General features: G+C 38.2%; 1 protein-coding gene across 5 annotated transcripts in view; it reads left to right on the top strand.

Annotated features, from left to right (window-relative positions):
- hdac4 (histone deacetylase 4) overlaps positions 1-27,925 on the top strand; it is a 145,831-nt gene that overhangs the window by 27,373 nt on the left and 90,533 nt on the right. The window contains exon 2 of one of the 5 annotated variants that reach the window (XM_042000820.1): positions 25,297-25,371. The exons of 3 other annotated variants lie outside the window; for them this stretch is intronic. The gene's annotated coding sequence lies outside the window, so the exon portion shown is untranslated. Of the gene's footprint in view, positions 1-12,882; positions 13,145-25,296; positions 25,372-27,925 lie in introns of those variants that run through there. One more of the 5 variants, XM_042000821.1, reaches the window with a different exon arrangement.

Genomic DNA, 27,925 nt, shown 5'->3' with positions numbered 1-27,925 from the left:
GCAGTCCACATGAAGCCTTAAAAGCAGTGCACTAAATTACTGTAAAAATCCATGTGAGATCACTGAGTTCAGCAGCGCTTGTCATCAGTCAGACTGCAGGAAAATTAGCCTTGTCATCCTTCTGCTTTGTAATTTACTAGACCTCTCTTATATCTATTAGCATAACATAGCAAGCTCATTTCTCCAGCTTCACAAATAAGGACATTTTAGATGATTGAATCAGGTTGCTGTAGACTTGCTGTTGGTAAGATAAATGAGGTAGTGTGAAGCGCTGACCCCTTGTGACCTGTAATTTTCATAAGCTTGTCATAAAATGTAATTTTGTGTTCTTTGTCAGCATGTTACAGCTGACACAAAGGCAGATGCTGCTGTGACACAATGTGGAACTTTAAGGTACAGGTGGGAAATTTAAAATCAGGATTATTTTTGTACTTTAAGGGTCTGTTGACCTTTCGTTCGCCCTTTGCACTGTTACCTAAAAACCCTGACTGTGATTGCATCTTCGTGCCTGTATCTATCAGGCTCACTGTCACTCACCCATGATTGCACTGAGAGCTAACACTCTAATGAGCATCCATGCAATGACTACCCATACAGTAAGCATTTCAGTCTCATGGAAATCCAGTGGAAGTTGCTGACACATTGTGTAAAACACGCATACACTGGTCCATTCGTGAGAACATTTATTTGTCCTGACAAAGATTCACAGAGGGTTGTGTTGGCCAAACAATAGTCTGTAGCAAAGAAGCTCAGAAAGCAAAACTTTTGATCAGTTTTATCAGTTTGTTCATAACTTACATACCCCACAATGTAGGGCTAATAGACTAAAACTGTTAATGCTGACCAACCTTTCAGCCTCAGACTGAATCCAGTCAATTGTAAAAACCTGTATTTTACAAGTCACCTGTATTTGTTTCAGCTTCCCACAAAGCATCGCAGGTTGATTTGTGATACAAGCTCACAGAAGCTCACTTTAGCTTACTTCTTCCTAGATGATGTCTCCAACTCCTTAGCACATAAAGAGACTATAATGGACCCCCAAAGATGCTGCTTGCTTGCTTAAATGGGAGTTAATGGCAGTCTTCTTACGACTTGCATGAGGATGGATGTCAAGGCAGCTGGTTTACATTGGTTGAAGACAGATAAAGAGATTAAAGTTTACAAAGAGCTTTTATTAAATATTTTTGTTGAACCACCCACTTAGAAAAGCTTCATCTTTTGGTTGCTTCCCTTTCAGGGTCACCACAGATGATCATCTGTTTTCATCTCTTTTTATCTCCTTCATCTGCCTCTTGTCACGCCAGTCTGCACACTTTCTCTCACAAGATCTCTAATCCATGACTAATTGTGGGAAAACATTCATGCTTTCAATTTATTTATAGGCAATATTAATAGACAACAGTTATCCACGTTGTCCAGAGTTTTCCTGTCTCATGTAAAGAGAACAGAAGACATTTTATTGCAAGAACAGATCTAAAGGGGGCCCCCTTCCCCTTATGTTTACACCAGACAGATGGTAGCCTCATGCCAAAACACGTAAACACACATTATCAGTGCACACTCAGCAGGGAAATTAACTGTTACTTTAATTTTCTATGATAAATGTGTACTTGTGTTTTTAAATTTATATTTAATTTAAACTCAGTTACTCAACTTTGCTCAGTTGCCAAAGATACATCCTCATATTGGAAATACCATTAATATGCCAGCACTACTAAGATGGCCCACTGCAAAACATAAATAATTTTATTTTAAAATGTGTGTATTTAAATAGCAAAAAATACATAATCTTGCATATTTTTGGGGATGTAACATAGTAATATTTTGAAATCCCACTTAAAAAGGATATTTAATTTTTTTAAGTGAAGTTGATGAAATCTGGAAAGAGTAATCAGTGTGTTATCTACAGTAGACGGCAGTCAGCTCTCTGTTTGCAAAATCAGAATGTCTCCAGACAAAGGCATGCCTAAAAGGGATTTGTTTTTCCTTTAAAATAATTCAACCCTCAAAAATATCAATGCAAAAGCTAGTTTGTGAATTTTTACATGGTCACTTCTTCATTAGACAGTCGTGTGTGTCACTAGACTTTTAATATGCTTCTGATACTTCTGAGATTTAATTATTTTAGACGGTGAAACATTCACTCTCCTCACAGCAAGGGGGAAGTGGTTCGAACAAGGGTCTTTTTGTGAAATTTGCATGTTCTCCCAGTGTATGGGCTGGTTCTCTACGCGTACTCCAGCTTCCTCCCAAAGTCCAAAGACATGCATGTTAGGTTAATTGGTCACCCAAGGTCGCCCCTTGGTTCGCCCGTAGAGTGATTGTGAGCATGATTGGTTGTTTGTTTCTATCAGTGTTAGCCCTGCAATGAACTGGTGACCTCTCCGGGGTGTACCCTCTTCTTTCCTGCTAATTGCTGGATAGGCTCCAGCTTCCCTGTGACCCTGAATTAAAATGAGCGTTATGATGGATGGATGGATGGATGGATGGATGGATGGATGGATGGATGGATGGATGGATGGATGGATGGATGAATGGATGCAAGGAATCATGTTTCTGGTGATCCTTTTCTGATTAGCATTCAGCTTTAGCTAAACCCACAGGAAACCACCAGATTCTATAGTCAGAGAGCTCTCTGACTCACCTCACGTCAAAGAAACTGAAATATCCAATATTTAACCACCTTCGATGACAATACCGACACACTGGAGGCAATAAAGATCTTATCTGCTTGTAAATATTTATTTAGGGCAGATAGCAAGAATTTGTTTTACAGTTTAGGATGCTGGTATTATGTCTACAAGGCACCCACTGAAAAAACACAATGAAGTAAGACTGAACGCTGTTCACAGCTGTCTAAAAGTAACCCTTGATTACAGCAACAGCATCATTTTCCATACGTATCCAGAATATCAGTTTCTGCCTTAGTGACGTAACTGTTGATTAAGCTGTAAGTGATTAAATTATTCTAATTTCATACCTAGAAGCAACACGGTGGTAAAGTAGTTGATAGTAATTCTTGTAGGAGGATGGCTTTCTGTGTGGGCTTGTTCCTCCATGGGTGTTCTATGGGTGCTCCAGTTTCCTCCTAAAGTCTGAACATATGCTTGTTAGGGTAATTGGTAATTCTTAATTGACCTTGTGTGTTGACCCTGTGATGACCCCTCCAGGGTGTACAGCACATTTTGTCCAAGAAAACCAACTCTCACCCTAAATGACAAAAATAAGAGATAAGGCATGTAGTCCATGCATGCACCTTCCAGCATGCTAAACTAACCAACACGGAAACATCAAAATGTAATCTGAATTAATTCAGAATGGGAACTAAACATTGTCTGAGAGGATATATGATAGTTTCTTGTTTTAAAATTGTGTGCCTGTGAAGAGAGTGATTTTGCAGACACAATAATAAAAAAAAAAGTTTTTTTAGTAGGTTTTATGCCTTAGGATATGTTTTTTTAATCTTGGCAATCTACTAAAAATCTATTATCTTCACTAGGTGTTAAATTTAAGTAAATGCATCGTCAGATGACAAACACATGATACACTACACCATGTTATTATTTATTTAACAGAAACGGAACCAAACCAGTGAATGAAAAGCTAAATACACCTTACTGCTTCCAAATTAATTAAGAGGGGTTAGTAGCAGATATGTGCTAAAAAATAAAGCAACCGATTAATTAAGCATAAACAAGTGTGGTCATTTTTATCAAAACAGATGTTTAGCCAGGTTACTGAGCTGGTGTGTGCCCTTCGATCTGGGAAGAGTTATCAGGACATTTCCATCATTACATAAAAAAAACTATGATCTACATTTCAGACTCTACAGGCCTCTATTAGCACTCAGCTGGAACTAACCTAACTGCATTTAAAGTGGATCCCAATCTTAGCAATGTAGACCCTTCTTTAACTTGATTTAATGCAATCCTTGCTGGTCTGCAGTGTATTTACATCCTTGTGGTTGTTTGAGCAACAGTTTTATCACCTTATCAGTGTTTCAACAGATATCAGTTTATGTATTGAGGTTTGAACCCCCAACCTTGTAACCCCTGTTTGACATGCTGCTAATATTCTAGCCAGAGAAAGAAATGACCTTCTGCCCCCGCTGACAGGCTGGATACACGCCATGGCTTTTGAAGGCTGTTTTGTTATCATGACCACAACAAACAAGTGAGCCATTCTCAGCTTTTTATTGGTTTGCTTATCCTGCATGAAAACAAGCGTGACTATTTTAATTGTAATTAGAAAGAAAAAATTTGCACTGCTGAGCCAACTGTAGACAATGAATTACTGTTTGTGAGTGTGTCTATTAGCATATGAAGATATGCTTTTTGTGCATTTATCCAGAGCAAGCACAGCCACAGGCCTGTTTTAACCTTTTTATGTGAATTATAAAGCTGTCGTGGCTAACACTTCATGAAATGGCGCTTCAATATCTGGTGGGCAAAGGTTACGAGTGTAGCATGCTTAGTCATATTGCTAATACATTAGTGAGTGTTGGAGTGTTCCAGAGCGGTTGATTCACCCTTACACAGTTGCTCCTTGATAAACATGACTCATTACAACATTGCCTTCTCTGTGTATCATCTTACTGTCATTGCAGCTGCATATTTGTATGTGAACACAACTCAGTAATATTCTGGAAAAGTCTGAATAGTTGTCATATCTATGGCACAATCTTTGCTACACATTAGATTTTTACTAGCAGCAGTCCAAAAGCCACATATTTATTTTGCTGTATGCACTATAATTTCAAACTTCATTTTCTTCCTTATTTGCTTGAAAACCAACTCACACAATCTTGTTTTATGTGTTTACTGCTTGAACTCCAACCATGTTATTGTTGTAGTCGTGATGTTACCCATTTGCTCTGAGGTGATTCTCTTGTACGATGGACAGAAAAAGACTTCTTTCTCTCTGCAGCAGGTAGAGCAGTTCTTATTCTTCCCTCTTGAGGATCTGCCAGAAGCGTAAGGATCACTGAAGCATCACTAGACCCCAGAATTTACGACAGCGTTTCCTTGGTCCTTTTAACTTGCTTTTACCCTCTGTGATGTGTGTGTGTGTGTTTGATGGGAGGGGGGGGGGGGGGGGGGGGGGGGAGGGCTTGCTGCTATTGGGTTGGGGTTCTGGGGGATTTTACTATCTGTAAAGCACCTTGAGTTGCTATTTGTATGTATGAAAGGTGCTATATAAATAAAGTTTGATTTGATTTGATTTGAAGAATCCTCTGTTCGAGTCCTGGTACAGTAGCTGGGTACAACCAGGTGAAGCTAAGTTGGCACTCCCTATGCACACACTGGAGAGTCAGGTGTATTTATTGCTATTATTAATTCACATGAATTTTGTAGGCTTGTGTACTTGCAAATGAAGTGGTGGTCAAACAAACCAAAATGGCTACTGTGCAAATGTTGTCCGAGTATTTTCAGAGTTTAAATGTGAGTTTGTGGACTTGATTCCTTAAAAAAGTTGAGTTATTTGACAGCATCAATCCTCATAATTGGTGAAATATCTGTCAAACCAGTTCCTCAGTATCTTGAACTGTTTGGTTGTTTGGTGTTTGGTGTTTTGGTACTTTCTGTTTGGTTCTTTAGATTAACAAACCGGAGCAGATCAAATCAAATCAATCTTTATTCCCATTTTGTTGCACTACTACTCGAGTAGTGCAGATAAGATGAGAGGACATGTCTCTAGGATCCTTCCATTCTCTGTACCGCTTAGTCCATTACGGGTCGCGGGTAACCTAGAGCCTATCCCAGAACTAACAGGTGAGAGGCGATGGACAGGTCACCAGTCCATCGCAGGGCCAACACAGAAAGAGACAAACAACCATTCGCACATTTAACTTAACATTCATGTCTTTAGACGGTAGGAGGACCCGGAAAGAACCCACGCATACACAGGGTGAACATGCAAATTTCACACAGAAAGGTTCAAACCTCTCCTCTCCCCAGCCGGGATTCGAACCAGTGGCCGTCTTGCTGTGAGGCTGTAGTGCTAACCACCACACCACCGTGCAGCCCTTCTCCAGGATCTACACATACAAAAAAAAGAAAAAATTAAAGCATGGAATAAAGATGAAAGCATGGGTAAGCTTGGAAGCCTATATCTTCTTTGTGATGCCAGATTGCAGCAAAACCGCAAAAGTATTTTAGCCAACTACCCTTTCATCCCCACGAAGCCAGGGATTATCCTCCATGAAACCCACCATGTCTGAAGCCAGGCACCAAAGTGGATAGGTTTGAGTCCGTCTGTGGTACTGTGCGTACAGCGAAGCTGCACAACTAGAGGATATGACGTCAATGTGACGAACATTCGCCGATTCCTAGTCCACTCTTTCTCAAGTTTTTTATGCTTTGTAGTCCAGTATTTTTTGAAGAAGAAGCTCAACTTCTTCATTAGTCCAAAGAAATGTTTCCCTTTTGCCTCGCAGTGAATCCTCAGCCGTCTTCTCTTCTCTGCTTCCAATGTGTACTTCCTGCAACACGCAGTGAGCCTTTATTCGCGCATGCATTGTTTTGTTCTAGCTTTGGAGTGGTACTCTTTAGCACCCCCCCCCCCACAGCCTTGTAGTATGTACTACAGTGGTGCCGTGGGAATGTTGAAGTCTTTCTTCTAGTTTTCACACCTGAACCGGCTTTGGTGCCATGTAAACATAGTCTAAGACCCCCCCAAGACACATCCTACCTTGTTTTGGGTAGACGAAATTGCAAAGATTTTGAAATAAACTCCAGAGTAAAATTCTCTTAAACCGAGGCTAATGCAGTTCATGAAAAACTTGCAAGATACTTTTCTCTGTCTTTTTGTAAACTCCTTGGCGAACTCAAATGTAAATGTCTTATCTTATCTTATCTTATCTTATCTTTTCTCATCTTAGCTTAGCTTAGCTTAGCTTAGCTTATCACACGATGTTACTGTGACTTGTCTTGCCAGCTGTTCTCATTGAGGTTTGCCAGGCAGCAGAGGCTGACTATACCCCCTGCTGCCTGGTGCCTTGCTGATGATGGAATCCCATGTGTTCTGCAATGTGTTGGATCCCTCATCCTTACTGATGGTCATCAGGGCTTGTTTTCTGATCCCAAAAGCTTTGCTGATCCAAGCAGGTACATGCTACTTTCAAAGTGGATAACCCTGGCTTTCTTTCAGTTTGTGGACTGCTTTTCTCGTTAGCAGTGATATGATATAGCCAAATTTATATTCTGTTTCCTGCTTTCTTTTTTGTTGCCTGTGCTTGTCTCACTGTTTTTGCAATTTTTTCTGTTTTGGTTTTTCCATTTCTCTATGGATCTTCTTATTTCTCCAGTTTATGTTTTTCTCACATGTTTTCGTTGATAGCATTATCTTCTTTTCTGTGGGTATTCTGCCTTTTGGATGCACAAGTGACTGTCTCAGGGTGCTGTGTGGTTTTACTGGTTGTGTAATGTGATATTGATTCATGTGCTATTGCTTGTTCTAGCAGGCAACAAGATGTTCTCCTCCTATGTACTATTTACAGCAATAATACGGCTATTTCCTCAAACAAAAGCACCAGTGCAAGTTAAATGGGTACATATACAAAAGATTACAATTTATTTAGTACGTAGATATCAACAGAAACAAAGTTTTTAATTTTATCACAAAATATTATTTTATGTCTGGCCACTTTGCTTTGCTTTTCATTTTATACACTTATAAAACTGGGTAAGATTCACTTTGTGTTTCCTGATTATGTATTCTCCCTTACTAAAGACAAAGCATGAGCTTACTCAACCCACCCCTCCCCCACATCCCCACATTTGCTTCAGTCAAACGATTTATGTCTAATTACCGGGTATAAGCTTTGCACTTCCTCTGAAAGGCTCCATATTAGAAACCAAATCTTATAATTAACCCATCCTCTCACATGAAAGTAATGGCAGTGCTCTGCCTTGTGTGAGGCCCATGTTGACAGTTCTGTCATCCCCAGCACCGCCTCTCCAAATATGCCAGCAGTTTAAAGAAAGATGAGCTGCTAATGGACTGCTTACTAGTGGAGAGGACTGAAGAGATTGACCTTGAGGGTTTTTTTTAGATAAGTTGTCTTTTGGAGAGAAAACGAAGGAGATTCATTGCCTTGTCTATAGATAATCTGTTTTCTGTTATTAGTTTAGACATATGACAACAGAGCTCCTGATTTTTATAGAAAAAAATGTAATCATCAATCAGTTGTATTAACTTTCCCTCTGATGAGCACCAAAATAACTTCACATTGACGTCTTCTGTAGTTTGTTGCTAAGCACTCCTTTTTATTTAATGACAAATATGCTCTATTATTTCTTACCCAGGTGTGCAAAAGTAAAGCAGTTTGATAAATTTAATTAGTACTTTTGAAATGATCTTAATATTTAGACTTTTTGAGTTTTCAAACAGCACTTGTGTGAAAGTTGGCTGTTTGCTCTGTTTGTTGCCATTGTTAACTGATCTGGGGAGTTTTAGGGATGGATTACTGTTGCTGAAGGAGCCTGTTGACATCAGATGGCATGGGAACTATGAATCCACACACACGCAGCGACAGAGCTTAAGCAAACCTGCAGTAGGCACGTAGAGAGATGGGGAAAAAACAAATAAGCTAAGCCCAAAGTAAGTATCCCCACAGTTGGCTTGTTCCCACAGACATTTGGTTGACAAAGACGATGAATATGAGGGCGGTCTGTTGTCAGCAAAGGTCTTGGTGAAAACCCACTAATGGAAGTGATGTAAATGGTTAATTTATAAGCTAAATCATAGAAATTTTATATATATTTAATATTTTATATAAATTAAATAAGCGTATTAAAGTGTTATATCAGATGGTTGTGCAAAAAGGACACTTGATAGAGACATTTAATATAAGGGCCCAGAATAAAATAAATACTAATAATCAGAATGACAACACAATCATCTCAGCATCAGATTGCTCCGTAATCCCATGAAAAACTCCTGCTAAAGCCGAATGAGTTAGCATTATTAGAAATAATCCCTTACTGTGGTTTATAAGACGTGCTGATAAATGCATGAATACTCTGGCTCAACTGTACACACACACACAATTTTGTTTACAAACTGTTTTCAGTTCTGCTGTTGTCTCAGTTTCAGCAGCCACACACATCGCTGCACAAAGCAGATGGCAGCTGCTGTTTACTGTTTTCACCATGTTAACTCTCCTTTTTAGCTACTTGCTAATGAGCGGTAAACACAAACGACGTTGAACCCCTCGCCTTCTAAACCTTTGACAAACACTTGGCCTCTTTGGGATCCTCTTTTTTGATCAGTGATGTCAGTGACCTGTTAACAATTAACCTAATTAGTTGTTCCAACACTGTGATGCACTGTGGTGTCCATACAGAATGATAATGAAGTAATTTATGAAATCATAGGTTATTCACTGTTTTTCGATTTCACAAGCTTTTACCCATTTTTATTTATTTATTTATTTAGTTAGTTGGTTAGTTAGTTAGTTAGTTAGTGTCAACCACTACTTTTAGAGTAAAATAGAGATCACACTCATCTCTGATCACTCTTCATTCCTCATACTCTGCATGCTGACACAGTCACTGAGTTGTCCAGTGGGTTTATACACTAAAAGCTACTTTTGTTTAGTTTTTTTTTTGTGTATGTGTTACTATGGTACTTTGGTTGTTGTCATGATACATGATACATTTTTTTTGTAGTTTTTGTTTGTTTTTATTTTTTTTATTTATTTATTTAAGGAACTTCTGATGGTCAGCTTTGCTTTCTTGCATAAGCCGTAGGAAATTAACTGTTGTGTTTCTGTAGAGGTAGCAATTGGTTGTCTGGCGTTAGATTGAATTGAAGGATCATTTCCTTCTATTCTCCTCTTTCTTTTTCTACTTTCTTCTTTTTCTGCTTACTTCTGTTCACTATTCTCCTTTTTTTTCTGTTCCCTCCGATCAGGTCCGGCAAGTAAATATGTAAATTCCATAATTCAAAATAAATAAGATTTTTTTTTTTTAAAAATAAATATATAAATAATATTAAGTGGGGCTTTCAAATTGATTATGATTAATACAGCTTAAAAATTATGATTAATCACCATTCGTGACTAATTCTCTGCCTGAAATTTGCCCGTTTTTACTTTATTGTATCAAAAGAATGAGCCAATGCTTACAAATATTCACTGTTAACTGACAAACCCTTGGATAAATGTGAGATGTCCAATGGTCTGTACATGCAGCCTGCAATGTACTTCAATATGTTGTTCTGCAACATCTCAACCATGTTCTAGATCACAATGCAGAATTCATATATCATCATCTCACCAACATCTCCATTATAAAAATTTATAAATAAAACCACCAAATGGGACAACTGAAGTTAAAAAGCCAATATTGATAAAGAGACTGATGAAACTAATGATCTGGATAAAAACACGTTTTTCCTTTTATCAACAGTGATTAAAGACCTACAGCAGCATCACTCAAAGTAAACACCTGTGATAAAATAGATCATTGTCTGTTTGTTTTACAAGTTTTTCTTCACTTTATTACATTAGGTGATCACTTTCATCGTTATAATCAGTTCAATATTTCATAAAATCTAGACCTAAAAATGACCCAATAATATAAAAATAAACTAACTAATATCACGAAGAATTGTAAGAAAGAATATTATGATAAACTATTAGAAAAAAATAAAAATAACATTAAAGGTTTATGGAATATTCTAAATGGCATTGTGAGAAGAAGTTCCAAAAATATAAATTACCCAGAATACTACACTGTTGAGGACAGGACTATTCATAATATGGTTGATGTGGCGAATGGTTTTAACCATTTTTTTGTAACGGTGGGATCAGAATTAGCCAAAAAAATAAAGGAACCAGATTCAGTTGAAATGGGAGATGTAGAGTATATGGTGGAGAGAAATCCAAGTACAATTTTTTTGGAAGCACTTGATGAAAGAGAAATAATTAAAATAGTAGGAAATTGTAAAAATAAAACCTCAACAGACTGGAACGATATTGATATGACAACAGTGAAGACTGTAATTAATGAAATTGTAAAACCATTCACCTACATCTGTAACTTGTCTCTTCAATCAGGTACATTTCCCAATTCAATGAAACTGGCTAAAGTAATTCCATTGTTTAAAAATGGAGATAAACATCATTTTACCAATTACAGACCTGTTTCTCTTCTCCCGCAATTTGCCAAGATTCTTGAAAAACTATTTGCAGAGAGACTGAATAAATTCATAGAAAAACATAACTTACTTTCAGAAACCCAGTATGGATTTAGAAAGGACAGATCAACATCACTGGCACTGATGGAATTAACTGAAGAAATCACTGACTATATTGATAATAAAAAAATAGCTGTGGGAGTATTTTTAGATCTCAAGAAGGCCTTCGATACCATAGATCACAACATATTGTTAAGTAAACTGGAGAGGTATGGGATAAGGGGGGTGGGGCTGAGATGGATAATGAGCTATTTAAAGGACAGGAAACAGTTTGTTCAACTTGGGGAACATAAATCAAAGTGTATGGATATCACATGTGGGGTGCCGCAGGGGTCAGTGTTGGGTCCAAAACTATTCATCATCTACATCAATGATATATGTAAAGTATCAGAGTTACTTAAAGTTATTTTATTTGCAGATGACACAAGTGTTTTTCATTCTGGGGATAATTTGCAGCAGATTTTGGGGGAGATGACAAAAGAAATAAACAAATTGAAACTGTGGTTTGATAAAAATAAATTATCCTTAAATTTGAGTAAAACAAAGATTATAATATTCGGACATAAATTTATTGATTCACATGTAGAACTCATAATTGACAATATGAAAATAGAAAAAGTAAATGAAATTAAATTTCTTGGTGTACTTCTGGACCACAAAATCTGCTGGAAGCCACATGTAAGCCACATAAGAACAAAACTAGCAAAATGCACTGCAATATTTAGGAAGAGTAGTCACATGTTGGATCAGAAATCATTGCATATTCTCTATTCTTCATTGTTTTTACCATATTTGACATACTGTGTGGAAGTCTGGGGAAATACCTATAAAAGCACCCTACAGCCGATATGCACAATGCAAAAAAGAGCAATAAGGGCAATAAACAAAACAGGATTTAGGGAACATACTAACCAACTTTTTATTAGATCACATGCAATGAAATTTATGGATTTGATTAAATTTAAAACTACTCAAATAATGTATAAAGCAAGGAATAGATTATTACCAAGAAACATTCTGGACAGATTCACCCATAGGGAAGGGGGTTACAATCTAAGGGGAGATCTAAATTTTAAAAAACATAAAGTAAGAACAACACTGAAAAGTATGTGCATATCAAACTGTGGGGTGAATTTTTGGAATAGCTTGGATGATAGGTTAAAACAGAGCCTAAACATAAATGTATTTAAAAAAAGGTATAAGGAATTAATTCTAGTAACATACATGGAAGAGGAGGGATAAACATAGCTATACTGTATTATATATGAGGTGATATATTATTATGTGATAAACTGGTAGTCTGAATATGTATGTGTGTATACAAATATATATGGAAGAGAAATTATTTTATGTGTTATATGTCAATAAAAGTGGATGCATAGTAAAAGTTATATTGATAAGAATATTGGTAATATGTAAACATATAACGTCACAACAAAAGATGACTAGGAAGGGGTGGGAGTAACAAAAAGTGTATACTTCTTCCCACTCCTTTTTCGAACCTGTTAACATTTTGATTTGTACAAGCAATGTGTTTTGGTTTTCTAAAGAATTGTTTTCTCTTGTTTTGAAACATATTTTTATTTTATATTTTTTATTTTTTGTTCGAAATAAATTTGTTCATTCATTCATTCAAGTCTCATTTTTTGCCCCCCTTTTCCTGATCACTGTTGCCAGGCCCCCCTATCAGAACTTTTCCTAGAACCGCCCCTGCATAGCTGAAGTATAAACCCTGTCTATTATCAGCCAACTACCATGTTAGAGAAGGTCCTGCCAAAAACAACAATTTGGGGTATATATGTGACGGTGTAAACAATGAACCCCTACTTTCTTCCTCCTCAGCTGAACCATTAACAACGCAACAAGAGAGAAAAGCCGATCAGCTGATCGCTGACAGCCATCATGATCCACAGAACAAAATGAGACGAGAGGAAAGAAACAGGTGCGGCACAAACAGAAACGACCAGGGAGCCACTAGAGAGCAGACATGTTGGTGCAGGATAAGTTTAAGAAAAGAATGCAGGGAAAGTGTGGGTGTGGTCCATCTTTTCCATCTCACCTCTCCACATCCTGCCGTCATAACAGAGAAATGACAGATGTATTGGGCTTGTCATGCATTAATTGCATTAAAATTTTAATTATTTAAACAATTTTACCACAATTAATTACATAAATTAGTTACCGCTGTTAATGTGTTATTTTTGACAGCCTTACTAATAATATAACAAAAATAAGATTATCAAGAGGATTATCAAAAGCTCCTCTTGGCAAAGCAAATTTGTTTGGCACGACACAGCAGCCAGACCATCATTCTGCTTCTACGATGCTGGACAGGAAAATAAAAAAAAAACGAGTAAAAATAGAGAAAGATTTATTTAGTTTCTGAATTATGTTTTGTGTCTTTTGACACAGGAGAGGAATCAAATTAATAAAGGAGCATGTCATTAATTTAATGGTAAGTTGATTCAGTGCAAAGCAGAATGTGTTTTTAAGCCTGATCTGGTTAAAGGAACCATTTAAGTTTTGATACCTAAACCTAACCACCTAGAATTAAATGGCTAAACAGCCACTTGGTTTTAATGTATAAACCAAGCCACACGATCTTCAATGCCCATACTCCAACACTTTTGCCAAGGGGAGCTTGATGGGTATAAGGCTCCTCTTGATAATCTGATATATGCAGCTGTCAATGCACCTGTCACAAAATGTTAATTTATTCTTCCATCAAGAATATATATATATATATATATATATATATATATATATATTAGTGCTGGGCACGTTAATGCGTTAACGCAATGCTTAATTAACGCCGTTAAATTTTTTAATCGCGCGTTAATAATTTTTTTTTTTTTTTTTTTTTTTTTTGCTGGCCGCTGGCTTTGATGACAGAAACATGGCGTCCATGTCTCCCTTCCCTGCTACAGCGGTGCGTCTGACGTGATCAGGAAAGAGCGGGTTTATTAAAATAAAGAGATGTTTTCTGTCTGGAACATGAAGAAGAAAAAAAAGAACCGACGTTTCTCTTTGTCAAAATACATGCAGATGAACAGAACTTTTTTATTATTATTTTTTTTATAAATGCTTTCAGACTTTTACAAACGGGAAGCATAAATCGGGTCTTCTTCTACCTCTGGTTCGGTGAATCTTGGTCATAGCGAGATGAAACTCCCAGCTGTGGAATCTGTGAGATGTGAGCTTTCAGTAGAGGAGTCGTTCGTGTTCATGCCGTGGGGTGGACACGGGGAGACATCATTTGTGTTTACATATTTTTCGGACTTTGTGTAGCTGCTCTTTAAATAATTTGTTGTCTTAACTGTGTTTGTTGGTGATAGAAATGGTTTTACTGAGCTGGTAGCTGAGATTCTGGACTTTCTGTGGATACCACACATGTTTAGAGTTACATCTACAGACGCTACACCCAAAACGAGATGTTAACCCTTAACTCCCGGTAGCGGAGGCTGAAAATTAAAGTTTAGAGAAATTATAGGCCAGAAACCTGGATAATGAAGCAGTGAAGGTGCATGGATGGAAGTTATTGTGCATATTGTGAATATTTCTCTTTCCTCACCATCTAGAAGCTGTGAGATTCTAATCCTGCTTTCTGTCTGTTCACCTGATGCTGATATTCATCACATATTGTTCCTTCTGTGTTTAGAAGGAAGCAGCTTCACAGCTTTAAATTCATCCTTCTAACTTTTTACCTTTTAGTTAGTAAATCCTGAACATTTCATCCTTCTTTGTCATAAATATTTGGTTTTATAAATATATATGAAGAAATATTTTATCTGAAAATTGCTGCTAAACCTGTTTATGTGTTTAGTGCAGGGGTCTGCAACCTTTCCAATCCAAAGAGCCATTTTTCCCTTAGCCAGCTAAAACTACTTTAGAGACGCAAATGTTACAAGACTTTTCAAAAAGGCAAGTTAATATATATTTTTAATGAAGAGCCACCATAGGATGTTTGTTATTTTTGAAGAACCACATTTTTATCTCCATTTTTAAAGTCTTAAAGTAAAGAAAAACATAAAACCTTTATGAAAAAAAAAGAGGATAGACAGACTTTCTGCTAAGGAATGTAGATATTTGTGGAAAATGATGTAAAGAATGGAAAAAAAGTCCATGGTTTCCAACCTAATGACAAGAAAGATAGATTTAAAAAAAAATATTTTACCCATGTATTTAGAGGCATTGTGGAAGGTCCAGAGAGACACTTGCAGCTTCAGAGTTGCAGGTTGGAGACCCCTGATGTAGTGTTTGTAAACCAAAACTTACTGCATTTTCTTTTTATACCTGTAGGCCTTTTATTAAAGGAAAGAGACATTTTGCGCGTAACGATGCGATTAATCGCGATTAATCATAGCATGTCATGCGATTAATCGCGATTAAAAATTTTAATCGTTGCCCAGCACTAATATATATATATATATATATATATATGTGTGTATATATGCTGACTCTGTGCTTAGTGTGTCTTTACACAGCAAACAATACTAATATATCATGCTTCCATCGATCAAAACTGTGAAACAATTGAGTCTCAAAATGAATACGTTTTGCTTGTAGTGCTCAATCAGTTTTCTGACTAAAGGAATTTTACTCTTTTTTTATTTATTTATTTTTTTTTCTAACTTGTCCTGTCCAGCATCATAGCAAGCAAAATGATAATCTGGTTGCTGTATCGTGCTGAATATTTGCTCTGCCAAGGGGAGGCCTATGGGTAAGGCTTCTCTTGATAATTTGATTAATTTATTTATTTATTTACTTTGAATCACGGAATCTATGTAATCTTGCTGGACCTGACCGGAGGGGACAGAAAAAGATGAAAAATAGCAAAAAGAGCAAAAGGGAAAGAAGAAAGGAGACAAAAAGATCACAGACAGAAGGCAACGACCCTTCAATCCACACCATCACCAGATAACAAACTGTTACACCTGTACATTAACACACCAGAAAATTTCCTACAACTTTTACAAAAGCAGAAACACACCCACAGAAAAAACTAGTCATTAAGGCAGAGGGCCCGCAACATGCCTAGGAGGACCAGGCCCCCCCAGACAGCCACCCGGCGTAGGCCAGCACACACCCCGATGTTCCAGCCGCACACCCCGGGAACCAGGGTGCTATCGGCCCCCTCCCCCCACTCCCACCTACTCCAATCTGCACCCTATATAACCCCACACTCACACCCTCCATGCCCCGTGGGGGACACCCCAGGTGGACCAGAGGACAGCGAGCCCCAAGCACCCCCCCTTGACCCAACACCCACAGAGCCAGCAGCCCACCAGCGCAGCCACCCCGGGGCCCGGTCAACCAGACACCAGGGCATGCACCAACCCACACCATGGCAGCACATCTGGGCAGGCCCAGACCCCTAGCACATACGGACCCCACCACCCCGGAGGGAGGAGGACCACCCCCGGGCACCAGAGCCCAGAACCCCCGCCCAGCCCGCTCCGGAATAGCCCAGCCGCCCGGCCCAGGACTGACGCCCACCAACCCAGGCGCCACCAGTGGCCTCACCCCCCGCCACGAGGCGACTCCAACCGCTGGCCCCCACAGCCCCCAACGAGGCCAGACCCAGAGCCACCCCCATCGCAGAGCAGCCCGGTCCCGCACCACGGGCAACCACAAAGAACCCGCAACCACCAGTCACTCCCGGCCATTTCCCAAACCCCTATAGCAACGAGGTCACAGTCCTCCACCTAAACTTAGTGATGGAATTAAGCACAGGGGACCAGAGGGAATGAGATTCAGCTAAAGAGTTCTTTGAGGAGGCAGACATTTTCTCACTACTGATGTGGTCAACTAAGAGATTCCTAAACTGCTGAATACACAGATTATTTTTGTTTTTCCAGTTCACAAGGATAGTTTTCTTTGCAATGCATAATGCTGTGCGTATCATGTGTGCAGAGTTAATTGCCATATTAATGTCACCCAAGTCACCTAGTAGACATAGTGCAGGGATTGTAGGAATATTACATTTAAACCATGTTGACATGTCCACACATACCTGAAGCCAGAACCTGCGGACAGGTGTGCAGGACCACAAGGCATGGAGATAGTTGTCAGGTGTGTTTTCATTGCAGTGTGTGCAGATGTTTGATTGTGACAGACCCATCCTGAACATCCTTTGTCCTGTATAATGAGTTCTATGCAGAATTTTGAATTGTATTAGTTGCATATTTGAATTCTTAGTCATTTTAAAGGTGTTTAAACATATTTGTGACCATTTATCTTTATTAAAGTTACTGGATAAGTCAGCCTCCCATTTTGAAGTTGGAAGACAGATTGAGTCTTCTAGTTTGGATAATAGTCTATATGTTTTTGATAATAGCTTTGGGGCATTGAGATTCATGAATTCTGCCACCCTAATAGGTAGAGGAATTTTTCTCATTGAAAAGCTCCACCAGTCTACATACAGTCCAGTTCTCACATACAGTGCGTTTCTCCTTACGTCTTTATTCTTTTCTTTCTTTTTTTCTCTTTTTTTTTTTTAGGTAAGACTTGAGCTAGATTTATACTCACACGACGTATGTGGGCAGTCGGTTACGGCGGAAGAAAACAAAGAAATAATTAAATCAGCCTCCTATCAACTTAATCTATTGGGGTTTTTTTTAAAAAATGGCAGTTACTACACAAATTCAGTGAGCGTTACGGCCACTGCCGATTGCTGGCAGCTGCGGCTTGTTACTGCCGTTGATTACCTGTGTTGGAGGCTCTGTCTGGAGTGGCTGGAACCAACACACTTCAGTTTCCTCCCTTCTGATTGGTCCAACGATTAGTCAATCAAGCTGCAGCTTACTAGGAAGCCAAGGTTGAAAAAGGCGGCTGCAGTAGCCAGTCAGGGAGGGGGAGAGCCGGAATGGCTCAGGCCTCTTTCCCGCTCACGCTGTGCACTGGGGGTGTGTTGTGGTGTTTAAGTTCGGTTGTGATTAGTTCTGTGTTGGGCTAGGTTAGAGTGTTTTTGTTTGTGACGACGGTCACATTAGATTATGGATCTGCTGCTTTTTATTTGGTTTTAGGTTTCACCCCGAGTTGCAGTTATGTTGTGGGTTGCACTCGGTGGATTTTGGGATATGTTTTGGTTTGTTTCTTTCAGCAGGTCCGCTAACCCCAGCACTTGTTTATTTTGTGTGTTTTCCGTTACAGGTTTTCACTCACCGTTCACAGGTTTTAATAAAATGTGCTTAGATTAATTCACCATCTGTCCTCAACGTTCTTTTTTTGTTGCACCCAATCATACCCTTATATTGGGTCGTAACAGTGAGAAGATCCAGAAATCCAGAAACTCATAATGCCAAATTGACCAATCACAAGGGAGTACTTCCTCGTAACTGCGTAGCAGGGGTGCACGCCAGGTCTGGAAGAAGTGCGCGTTGGACCTCCGAGCTATGCAGCTCCTACGGTGGTGACGCAGACGCTGCACAAATATAAATCCGCCTTAAGTGTCGACTAAGTTAGCTTGCCATGTGCTAAAAGAATTGGATTTGTGTCTAGTAGCTTTTTTTTATTAACTACTTGATGCTAGGATATAAATTTGGCCTTTAAAAGCAATTTAAGGCGATAATAATTCCTTTTGTGGCGGTTTCACCAAATGGGACTGTTATTTTTGTGACACTCAACATTAAGAAAACAAATGTTCAAAGGCATAAATTTATGGAGTTAATGTATTATGACCGTTGCACAAACTTCACTGTGAGACTGTGTTGCATCGCTGTGACTTAACTTTTGTTCTTTGATTAAAAGGTTTCATCCTTTGTAGCATAAATTGGTCTGTGTTAGGTGTTGTTGGTTGTTAGTGAGCTTTGTATTCTTTGAGTATTCTTTGTTACGCCCTTCCATACCCCTGAGTCGGGTCGTAACAAGCTCTGAGAAAACCACAGTGATTTTACCGTTAAAGGGCCAATCAAATGATTCAGGCTGGATTCATTACATGATGATTTTAACACAAATTCTGCAGAACCTCAAACTTTAACAAAACTGGTCCAAATGATTGTAAAAAAACTTGATATATTGTACACATTTTTAATTTTGTCTGTATAAATGTCTTCATGGTGCACTGATATTAAACTTTGGTTTAGATATCCCAGGCATTTAGACACTTGCAGCTCTTTAATTAGGCGACGTCCAACATAAAGAAGCACAGGAAGTCAAATACTTGAACTTAGTTACCATACTCATCCTTTTTAGGCTCTTTTGACAAGCAAAAAAACCCCACCCTCCATTTGAAACCTCCCCTAGCACCCTGCTCCAGGAGGTGTGCCAAGAGCAGCCTAACACTAAACACTCTGAGTGCCAGGGAAGAGAAAGCAAACTCTGGGAAGGTACACGATTGACGTCAGAGAGAGCCACATGTAAGAAATTCCTTCCTAATTACTGGAATGAGCTGACTTTATCGTTTTGAAAATGTTCATCATTTACTATATTTCTCCAGTTTTATAGTTTATGTACCTTTCAGCCTTATAGCTGCCTCTGTTCTTACACTTTTTTCCCTTTTCTCTCTACTATGTTCCCAGTTTGTCCCTCTCTGCTTTCTTCCCGTCAACCCACTGTTTTTCCTTTTCCTGTCTTTCTTTTCTTCCTCTTCTACTCCCAACTTACAAAACTAGTTTGAGGTCTTACTTTAAGCTCACTTCTGCAGGTCTTATATCTTGTGTGTAAAGCTGATGTGTTTGGATTATTTCGACTGGCCTGCTACAGTGGGTTCCACACCTCTTATTCCTCTTTCCAGGAATATACTTGAAAGAAGGGAAGTTACAGGCTGCTACTTGTGGTTCACAGCAGTTTAAAACCTGCCTCAATTATATGAGCTTACTTTGAATTGATTGTTCCTCATGGTTAACCAAACATTATATATGAGGGTAGCAACTGAAATACCTGAAAACTGATTAGACATGTATGTAATGATTCTGTAGACACAATAAAATATGATGGTGGAGCATCTCTGTTAACACAGTGTGGTTCAAACTTAGTACTCTGCAGGCCGTGTCTCTTATCTGTGTATTACTATTTCCTCAAAAGGACTAAGTTGCCTCAAAGTTTGCTTAAGGTGATGAACAGCCTGATGGGTAACTTTAAAGCCATAAATGAGCTCTCCTGTCTGTAACGTTTGACAAACTCACATATTACATTTTGCGTATTATCCTGTAAAGTTATGAGCAAAAATGATAAATTTATTAAAAATCTTGCTATCTAAAATCCCAAAGTTATTTTTTTTTATTTATTTTTTTAATGAAGCTTGTGGGAAATGCAAAGTGGATCATGATGTCTCTAATGCTGGCCTCATCAGAGTTTTATTGTGGCGCTTTAGTTAAAAGAAGAAGGGGACTGGCAGAATTGTGTTCAGAAATAGTTGATTTAGTATAAAGGAGTGTGATGGTGTGGTGTGAGTGGCTTTTACACACACAGGGGAGGATTTGTGCTGAAAATGGAGATGAGAGTGAACTTGGGGATTTATGGGGGCTCCCGTATCACCCGGAGGAATGCCTTTGATCCCCGTTTTTTCCCTCCCTCTGGAAGCATTTTATTAGTGTGGGACAGCTACTGATTGGACATATTCTGATAAATCGAGCTTGCCCTTGATAGGAAGAAGAGTGATGTTAGTGCTTTTTTTGCTAACTGCCACAATGATCTACCCCATGTTTGAATTCAAAGACATTTTACTGTGCTCATCAGCCTAATATATTGTAAATACATGTATTTCTTTCCAACCACACTGGCCATATGGCTTATATTAGCACTAGTCCTATGCTTCATAATGTTGATGTTTCCTTTGTGTTTTGCCACATTCCTGGCCATAACATACTTAGTTTTGTGAGAAATGTCACCCTAATCACAGACCCCACAACATAATAGCTCCTAAGGCTTTTGCACAGTGAGGATACTTCTTAATATTAGACATTAAGGTTTTAATGTCAGTGTTTGTCACAATCTTTTTCTTTCTTTTTTTATATTCTTTTTTTCCTGCTGCTTTTATCTTAAGCTGGGATTACAGCAACTAGCACTTATTGGTTAGGTGTTTGCTTCTCACAGAGGGGAATTATTGATTTGTTCAATAAGAAATTTTATTAATTGCAGTTTGTTATTGCCAAAAGTGGAAAATAGTGCATTACTTTCACTGAAATGAAAAAAGAAATAAACATGACATCATTTTTCTTGAGGATCTGAAAGTTATTTAGACTCTTTTAGCTGACCTGATAAGTCCTTTACTTCACTATATATTGATTTCAACCAAAGTTTGTCAGTTATGTATCAGATGATTGATGAAAAATCCAACCTAATTAACAACTGGTATGTATATTTCATGTGTTTATAACAAACAAAGATATGTTAGTGTGACTCAAACCAGACTTTTAAAGAACTTGAAACCATTTTATTCCTACTAGAACTGTCCCAGACTGGATTTCTTAAAGTCAGTCTAACAAACCCAGGTAGTTTGGTTAGAAATCAGATTACTCCTGTAGGTTTAAATTCAATAAGTCTTAGACTGACCAAGCTGTCTGTGCATCTTTCATATTTTCCATATTTCCATATTTTCATATATTTTATTGCTTTGATTCAAAAGTGGCAGAAGTCCGTACACAAAAGAAGAGGAACCCAGTGATAACAACTCCCTGAAGAGGGGCATGGAGTAGACAATTGTCTTTTTAAACCCTAGTTCAACTATAGCCATAATTTAGCCTTTTGATATAAATTAGGCATGCTGTGTGGTTAAAATAATTTTTTAACCTTTATTTCACCAGGTAAGTCCCATTGACATTACAAAATCTCTTTTTCAAGGGAGCACATCGCCAAGACAGCAGCAGTCCATTACAGGCAATAATCAATAGAAAAGCCAATCAAAAGTCAAACATATAACATACAGTATAAAAAATATAAATCTAAGAAGGAAGCATAGTCAGCTGCACAAGCAGTTATTTAGCCATCCTCCAAACTCTTAAGACATTTTAAAAGCTCTGAGATCAGCTCCTGCAACTTTAAGTCAGTTTGTAAGCTGTTCCAGGCTGCAGAGGCAGAGAATTTAAAAGCCTTTTTACCAAGTTCAGCGCGAGCTTTAGGGACAGTAAAAGAAAAGAAAATCATTAGAGCACAGGCAAAAATTACTCAACTGTAGTAAAATATAATCACAAAGGAAGCAGGACAAGAATGGCTTGTATTTCTGCTTAACTTTTAAGTCTCCTTTCAAAATAATATTACATCAACATTATAGCGGCCATTTTTCCCTCTGATAAACCTGTCGCTGTTTCCTTACAGCGAGGATTTCTGTTCAGATCTTTGCACGTTTCTTTGGTGAAAAGATCTGAACAAGTCATCTACAAAAGGTCAAGGTTGCGTTTGTTTATATTAGCACATTAATAAAAAGCAGAAATTGACCAAAGTTTTATTTGCATAGCAGTTTTCTCTTAGAAGACAAATCAAAGTGCTTAACATAAAATACATTTAATTAAAACTTAACACATTATTTGAGTCAACAGCCAAAAGAAGAGATGAGCCTTAAGTAATGATTTGAACAATTGTTTAGTATGAGTTGTGGGTATATGGAAATGCTAACTCTTTCAAAGTTTTAAGGGAATCATAGATATAGCTTACTGTGTTTTAATATGGACCATCTAGGAGAAACTGGCTGGTCAGTCACAGCGCTCTCAAAGGCTTATACATGTTGACAAAATCTGTTAAATAATATAGAGCCAATCCATTCAAAACTTAAAGCAAACAATTAAATCTTGTTTATGGTTGCAATGGGTTATTATTGTAGTCTAATTGAATTGACAGATAGACCTAGACATCATCAGCAAAGCATAGAAAGGAAGACCATGTTTCCTGAAAATAGTATCTGATCAGCTTCCAACCTTAAACATGATGGAGCTAGTGAAGAAAGAATTGGTTTTCTAATAAACCAGTGCAACAAAAATAATTGTAAAGATATCCATTATCTGTGGAGTCCACAACTTTATTAACAACTTTAAAGTGAAATTATTAATGATATATCTTAAGTTATTCTGCTTCCTCATTTATTTTCCTCATAGAGCGCAGAAGATGTGACGTAGGGCATGTTATAACCTACATGCTGGACAGCTGGCTGCTGCTCATTGTACAGATTCTGGTGAAAATTGCATTAGTTTTGAGCACCAAAGTAAAAACAGAAACCCCAAGACTGCATAAATGTATTGTTGCTCCATTGTTTATTGCTGTGAACGAGCGGTTTTTGATCCTGGTCAATCAGTGAGCTGGATTTTCTTCTTCTATCTACTTGGTCAGTGGTTGTTCCCCCTGTGGAGCAGCTGCTGTAACTGCTTGACGTCATTCAGATGGTTTGGTTCACTTAAGTAGGTGCAGTGCTAAATTTTTCGTAATTCTCAGCCTAATCAAACTGAGTTTTCCGGACTATCGTGGTGTGAATGCACCCATTGACAATGCTACATGACCTGGCACAACATGGACTGCTGTGAAGGTATTCTCCAGATAATTACCAACATCACCCTCATCTGGTTTGAAGGTACAGGTGTTTCACCTTATATATTACAGAGATTTTCAGTTATTACCTCCAAGATTTCCTAACTTTAGAATCTAGACTCTCTAAAGACCCATCTACCATGTTAAAATGAGTCCAGACACGATTTCTCAGAGCAGATTAAATAATTTAGCATAGACCTTATAGTGTTGTTGCATTATTCATGATTGGTCTGTCTGTGTTCAGTAACATTAAGGATAATATTGGTTTAAAAATTGAATTCAACTAATGCAGAAAAAAAAGAAGAAAGAAACAGTTTCAGGTTGACACACCGTCCCAGTTTGCCCCTCAGATTTTATTATGGTTTGTTATTTAACATAAAAAACATAGGCTTGCTTTTGCTATAAAATTTGCTTTTAAAATCCATTAATGCAAAAGCCAGTGGCGGCTAGTGAAAAATATTATTGTTGGGGCTAATGTCACAATACATTTCTCTGCCTAGTCCATTATAAGAATTCAAATCTACTGTCAGACGATGACTACGATTTAACAGTAATGATTTAATCTCCTTATCAAAATGATAGTGTGTGAGTGAGTGAAAGAAGGGTATGTTTGTGTTTCTAAGGAATGTGTAATGTGATGAATAAGTGGAAGGGATAGATAGTTCTTATGTCCTGTGTTAGTTTTTTCCCTATGGAGAGCATAGCCAGGGTTGAGGAGATGTTGTTCCATAGTATTCCTAAGTTAAGTTTTTAACCTCTTTAAAGCTGAGAAGCACCTCTCTGATTCTGGCATTGTCTTTGGTGTGGTGATGAGGATGGTGAGAAGACCTACAGTTTCTGTAAATATGTCTTGAAGATTATTCACTATCAAAACCTGAAAGAGAGCCAGTTCACCACTGCAATTGTGGAACTCCTTGTTGCTGTAGATCAGGAACAGCTGTGTTTTAAGTCTGGCCTTGTCCAGTGAGGTACAGGCTTCCACCGTGGTATCCAGTGCTGAATCTGGGAAATTCTTGTTGTGTTGTGGGAACAAGTCTCCTTGCAGCACAGTGGCACCAACCAGGTGCTTGGTGAAGGAAAACTTTACTTTGCATGGCACATAATGGTGTCACATACCTATGACATGATATGCAATTTAAAAATAGGTAAAAATTTGGTTTTGACATGTTATTTTAAACTGTAGACTATCATTATTTTTTTCTTTTTTTCTTTTCTTTTCTTTTCTTTTCTTTTCTTTCTTGAACAGCTATAATTGTGTAATGAGCCAATATGGCTTACTCTATATATTCAAATCATAACACGACACGCCTTCAAAATGCGCAACTAGTGGACATACTTGTGAACGTAGTAAGCATTTCCATAGATGGCCTGGACCTTATGCTGAACTCCTCCAGTGGCACCCCTCATCACTGATACCCCATCATATGCCAGGGTAATCAGCTTCTTTTGTTGTCCCTTGGGAAGGATGGTGTGCAGCCTTTTCAATAAGGCAATTGTGTCCAAGCTGGCATTGGAGAACTTAATAAATTAAAAAAAACTGCTCCTGGACATGATAAGTTCTGTCAATGTATCTTAGTACCAGGACTAACTGGCATTCACAATGTGCTGTTTTTCATCCAAATTTTTTTCTTTTTTCAGAACTGCCAGCATACAGTCCAGTAGCTTGTTTTGTGCCATCTTTGAGGTGCCTCTAAAGACAGTTGCATTTTCAAGGTGAGACAACGAAACCTCTGAAAATTCCTGGGTTTTCAGGAGTATCTCTTTCATCATGCCCATGCAATGCCAGTTCAAAAGCACCACAACACTTTATACAGTCGATGATTTTCGATAACATACTGTACGACGATTCTTATCAACCTTTTCATAGTGCCTTCTTACTGTTACGCAGTGTCTGTCATGCAGCTGTGCTGCTATGCTAAATTTTCTTAGCACAACTAGCCTGACTCAGTTTTCCTTATGAACTCTTGCTCTCATTCATGCTTGGGTTCGGAGCGGTGCTTCAAGTCAGTTTGTCCTGGTTGTGTCCACGTTAAATCACATTTGTCACTTTTAAAAAGAATGCAGGGAAAACAAAAGTGCAATTGCTAGTCCACAGCCTGCCAGCTATGACTTGAGCTCAAACCAACTCCTGCAAAAACTCCTGTTGTCAACTTTATTTTTCTCCGTAGTTGGTGGGAGCTGCACCTCAGTTAAGTTCACCATCATCCCACTGATTGACCGCACTGCACAAGTTTTTTTTAGCCTTAATTCTTGTTGCCTTTTCTGCTACGAGAGCGATATTTTCAGTGCCCTAACATCATATTCTGCGGCACTGATTGGCCATATATGTATTAATTTGGCCTGGTAACTGTACACAATACTGTACACGCTCTGACCAGTGCCCCATAACAGAAACAATATGAGTCTGTCTCTGGGAATTCACTAGTGAATGAATATCAGTAGGTGGGAAATGCAGTTTATATAATGTGTAGGCATTATATATATTTAGGCACACACAAGTGGGTAAAACTGACATTTATAACTGAATTTGTAAAAGTATATTTTACATTTCCCCCTCTTATCAGGGAGATTGGCATCCCAGCACCCTCTATGGGCCGGCCACCACTAGCATACACCTAGCCTGTGGAATCAAATGAGCCTCAACAATTTGTACACAAACACATACACAGTCAATCTACTAACATTAATGCACATGCTTTAAATCACATGCATATGCCAGGCACCAACAAACAGTTAAGTTAGTTAATGTGAAAATGGTCTCTAAGATGCAAATGGTGTAATTTATTTTGCCTACTGGTGTACTTTACTTGCAACGTCCATTATTTATTGATCTAATGTTTTGAAATGCACTTGTGTCTGAAAGGCAGAGTAACAGATTGCAAAAGGAAAGAGGTATGAAGGGAGGAAGATCGTGACAATTTCAGGGATTGTTTTTGAGGAATTTTGAATCGGTTTTACCTGAGCCTTGTATCATAGTCAAAGTATATTTGGGCTTTGTTTAAAACTGAAAGAGTCAGCGTAAGGACAATTGGGAGTTGCAAAGGTTCAATCGACTATCAGGGAGAAGTCATCTTTTTTTCTTTGGAAAAACAAGCAGACTTTTCAGGATCTTCAGTGGTGGAAAGATAAACCATGCTCTTGAGATGTCCAGATTTAAGATCCAAGCTTGGAATTACTTGTTCCATCTTTCTAATAAAGATGGTTTGAGTATTCAGCGTGCAATCTGATGTCTTTGTAGATGCTCTCAGATGCTTGAAAAGAGGTCTCATATCTGGAGCTCCTTGGACTGTACACAGATCCTGCTCTGTCTGAATGATGTTAGTGTCTTTCTATTTTTAGTTCATGAAACAGAAAATAACATTAAGCTTTTTAAGTCTCACTGGGCTTTATTTATTCTCTTTTGCTTTATAAATGTCCTTATTATGTCCTTAAGTAATGTGGGCTAAGGGTTTTGCTTACTGCTGTTTATATTATATTATTTATAATTCATTGTGTAACCAGTAAGTGGAGTCAACCCTGTGATGTCCACATGTGTGATACTTTTCCGAACAGAAAGGCCCTTCTCTCTCAGCTCAGTGACCCATCCACCCCTGCACAGATGTCTCCTTTTATTTTAGTACTTTTTCAGACTGTTCGCAAACATGCTCCGATAGCACCCGTCTTATGTGTCATAGGGATCTCCCATCTCCCTGCAGACTTACTGGATGTTGCCTGCCTGCTGCCAGACCACATGGCCTCTGTGTTCACTGTGTGTGTGTATGTGTGTGAAAGGGTAGTGAAAGCAATGAGCTTTCAGATCACATCGCCTAACCTAATATCTAAATTGTGACATCTGACTATAACATGATTCTGCTGAAGTAACTGTATTGACCAGGAAGAGCTCAGACCTGGACTATCCACTGTTCCTTCAAACTCAGAGTAACTAATAAGAAACTAAGGAAGCTAGTACAGCTCTTCCTGAGTGCATCTCTTGTAGAGATAAAGTAAATATTACTAGCTAATTGATAAATACAATGAAGAACAGAGATTTTGGACATCTGGACTGTACTTTGGATTGACTGGTTTGATAAATCTGTGGTTTGATGACATAGTTTTTCATTTTGACATTTAAATAATTATAATTTAGTCAGAAAATGGGGTCTTTAATGAACATTTATGATGCTGCTGATGTTTGCATGAATATAAATGTATTGGGGTGTTGGGAACATTCCTCTGAGGTTTTGCTCCATATTGACATGACAGCATTGGAGATGATCTGAGCTTTTTG

This window comes from Melanotaenia boesemani, chromosome 12 (genome assembly GCF_017639745.1).
Source record: "Melanotaenia boesemani isolate fMelBoe1 chromosome 12, fMelBoe1.pri, whole genome shotgun sequence".
Taxonomy (NCBI): Eukaryota; Metazoa; Chordata; class Actinopteri; order Atheriniformes; family Melanotaeniidae; genus Melanotaenia; species Melanotaenia boesemani.
This window is presented reverse-complemented; position numbering and strand designations above follow the sequence as displayed.